At 39.0% G+C, this 3,990-nt stretch overlaps 1 pseudogene; it reads right to left on the bottom strand.

Moving 5' to 3' along the window:
- Window positions 1-427: 427 nt before the first annotated feature.
- LOC116653061 (U2 spliceosomal RNA) lies at window positions 428-539 on the bottom strand (annotated as a pseudogene).
- Window positions 540-3,990: the final 3,451 nt, after the last annotated feature.

The raw sequence follows: 3,990 nt of genomic DNA, 5'->3' as shown, positions 1-3,990 counted from the left end.
GTGGAATTGTGAAGAATATCTGCTGGAATCTCTGTTGCTGCATAGGCCCTATCCTGAATCTCAGACCTGATCTGAAAAAACTGGACCTACTCAAGCAGGTGCACTGGTAGGAGCAGAGATTTTGTGAGCTGAAACATGTCACTGATGTACCGCATGACCTGAGTTGTAGGGAAGGTAAGGTTTTGGTCAAGCCTTGTGCAAGGTTGTTAAAGTTCAGCTGTGACTTTTGGCACAAGAGAGTTAATTACAAGCCCTAGTGTGCTAAATTGATGTTCTTGGGGCAACTCCGTTTGACAAGAGGAGAATTGCATAGGAAAAATCATTGCTATATAAAGACCTCAACTCCACCTTTCCCATTCTCCACTTACCTTTTTTCCTCCATGCTGACTGTTTTTCTGTTGCATGCCAGCCACTACTTAATGAAAACATGAAGTTCCAAGTCTGCTTTGAGATCTTTGTCATTTACACCAGTAAATGTGTGATGAAACTGATAAGAACAGATACTACAATTGATCTTAGCCAAAAGGCCGAGAAGTGATAAGATGCTTCTGGAGATGATACTTAATGAGACAGAACAGTAGACTCCAGATCCTGAAGGCATGTCATGCTTTGTATTAGCAAGACTAACTGAAGCCTCATCAAAACCAACATATTTTACAACCTGTTTGCAATATGAACAGCAGGATGTAGAAATGTGGCTTCTTTTGATAAGCTGGCTTAGTTGCAGTTGCTGAAACTATTCAACTGATTGGATTTTGTAAGCCCAGAATTATTCCTCATTATGCCCTTGTTAACTGTTTGAAGTTTCTGTAACATCAAAAACTGTCCATTCAGGAAGTAGCATCTTTTTGAAAATAAAGTTTTCAGTTGAAAAGGGTAATTTCTCTAAATTTTGAGATATTCATAATTACTTTATCAGTTCAGAGCCCAGGCCACCCTTGCTGGCACTTTCATGGACATCCTCTTCATGTAATCCCAGTGTACCTCCATTAGATATTATTCATTTTCAGAACCAAAACCCATCCTGGATTTCTTGGTTCCATTTTACTGTGTACTGTCATAGTACTAAGACAAAGTCATGTGCAAGAAGGAAGGACACTGTTGGATGTCAGAATAGAATGAATAGAAATTGAATAAATATTGTCTTAAAAAGAAGAGTTGTTTGCAGTAGTTATCTGCAACAGTACTTAATTAATGCAAAATATCCCTTTGATGGCAATGCCCCAGGCACAAAATGAATAGTTTTGAGTAAGATTACTTGTAGAAGACTTTGTTTTACATAACCCCACAGCTTTTGTTAAATTTCCAGTTGACAAGAAAACAACTCTGTCATGAAGGCAAAATTTAATCTTCTGTTTCAGCTTGTGCATTGTTTCTCCCCCTGAGGTTCACTAATTCAAAACCAAATTACATTTGTTTGTGGGTAAACTTTTTATGAGCCTAAATCACATTTCGTTCTGAATTCATAATCTAGTAGCTGATCTTTAGGGCAGAAGTGCATCTCCTTTGCAAACCCACCAGCCGGTGGAACACAACTAGTCAGGATGTTTCATGTTTCCTTGAAACAGCTCCTTTTTGCACCAGTTATCCTCCTCTTTCTTAGCCCAGATTAGCCATGTAAGCCATAGAAGTCCACTAATCCTCACTGTACCAGATTGTTTCAAACTATTTTGCCTAATATCAGGTTCTTAAACACAGTGAACCACACAGTATTTACAATTTATGAACTGAAACAGTTTCTTATCTAGATGTCATTTGATTCTGAGTTAAAACAATAACTTGTAGAAAGACCATCCTCTGATAAAAAACAGTAACAGAACAATAACTGAACATGTGTTGTGATAGTGCGTAGATTTTGGAGTAGTATGTGGATTTGCAAAGGAAAACAAATAGATTTCAGGAAATATTGCTTGTAAACTGGATGGATTCTCTGTGCAGTCTCCTGGTTTCTCTTTCTTTCTTGAATTACTGGATCTTGTAGGACATCGTAAGTGATTCCCAGTTTCAAAACAGAGTACAATAATTCCCCTTGAAGCCTGACTTTCAATTTTTTGTGCTGTGCCATATGTCAGGCAGAATGTTAGTCTGAACTACAGCAGATAAGAAAACTCAAAATTGGAGTCTTCCTCTCCTTATAAAACATATAAGCATTTGCTAGCACTTGCTGTTATTCTCCCCAGCAGAATTTTTCAGTGTGAATATGCAATACACATCCTCAATAAGAAATGAGTGTATGAAGCTTGTAAACCATTAAGGGTTTGCACACATTGCAGCCTTGAATCCACACCACGATGGCTCAGGTTTCTGGATCAATACTCTAATTATCCCAAACTTAAAAAAGTATACTAAAGAATGGTTTTATGCCAAATAAAGCAGAAGAAAACAGAAAAGCCATTTGCAGCGTGAACAGACATGTCTATGCCATAAAGGTAATCAGGGTTAGTTTCAACAGAGTTGTCAACTGTCACTGCCAACACTGGGAGTGTTTAATTATTGTGGTAGTTATGTGTTCTTAAGTAAGAGAGGTGCCATTATGGTGTTGAGTTTCTTTCAAAACTGTTCTAAGAAACTTCTTTCTTGGGATGACTGCCCCAGTGTTAGGCAGCTGGTCCTTGAGAAGAAGCACAGCACTCATTGCTCAGCATTATTTAGTGGACAAAGTGGTAACGGGTTGATCATTAGACTAGATGATCATAGTGGTCTTTTCCAACCTTAATGATTCTGTGACTTCATATTTAGATTTTCCATGTGCATTTTGTGCCATTTGAGTCATGCACAGTGTTAAGTCCTTTGGAAGGATAAGAAAGGCTGTATGTCCTTGTTTATCTGAGTTCTGCTCCCTAAATGCCAAATATTGCTGCTAAATACACACAGATGAGCAATACTTGTGTCAGATCAGACCTACTGCACATGTGCATGGACAATGTGAATAGTAAACATGTGGAGAGTCTGATACTGATTTAAAGCACTGTGCTCCTGTACATAACACTTCACAGTCCACATACATGTATTTCTAGAAGGCAAATTCTCATTTTCAGTTTGCCTGCTTCCTTCTCCCATTCTGCCATCTCCAGGGGGACTTCAGGATGGATTTCAGTTTCCTAGTGGCTGAGCTCCTGGCTAGCATCTCCCAGCCTGGGGGTGACCATGCCATGCCCCCAGCCCAGCACAGCTGAGAGTACACTGGGGCTGCATTCCCATGCTACCCATGGACAGATGATGCTGCATAGCTGGAAGGCCTGTGGCTCCAGCCCAATGGCAAGCTCAACGAGCACCAGAGCTCAGCTTAATGCATTTGGGAAAGGATTCCTTGCACTGTGATTCTGGCTGTGTTATGTTTCATAACACAGCACACAAATGTGCAGTTCTGCAGAAAACTCTTATAGTTGTGCACTGAAAGGTGGACTGAGGTACTGACTGCAGAGCTTGGTTGCAGCAGTATATAGTCCTAAAAGGTTTCATAAAGGAGACCGTTTAAGACTCGTAGTGCCTGTACAAATCACAGATGTGCATATCTTTCAATCATTCCCTGAGTATCTCACATACTGCAGAAGCCAGTATCTGTAGAATGGATAGAGTAGATTATAAATTAGTATATTACCATTTAGTGAAAAGAGAAACACATCTCTCCTACCTCATGTACTTGAGTAGTCTTTTATAGCTGGTTACTGTAGTGGTGATTAAATACAGTTCTGTGTATGTATATGAACATGTCCATATATTTTGAGAAGCAGTTGCAGTTATTCAGTAGTGTTCTCATCTATATTTGAGCTGGTGAATATTCTTAATGTTAATTTATCTATGTGTGAAATATCAATATCAAGTCTCTCTGAGTTTTATATTTGAGATCTTTTGTATATTTCCTTCTGTCTTCAAAAAGGGAGAAAATTTTAAGAAACTTCCATCCCCCCCGTCATCTTGCAGATCTGTCAGCATTTTCTGCTGTTTGTTGCTGATGGTGATTCACTTCAAGAGAAAAAAATGGATTTC

Source organism: Coturnix japonica, chromosome 2, assembly GCF_054131305.1.
Source record: "Coturnix japonica strain WE chromosome 2, WE-NBRP24, whole genome shotgun sequence".
Lineage (NCBI taxonomy): Eukaryota > Metazoa > Chordata > Aves > Galliformes > Phasianidae > Coturnix > Coturnix japonica.
Note: the sequence above shows the minus strand (reverse complement) of the source record. Positions and strands in the feature narration are given on the sequence as shown.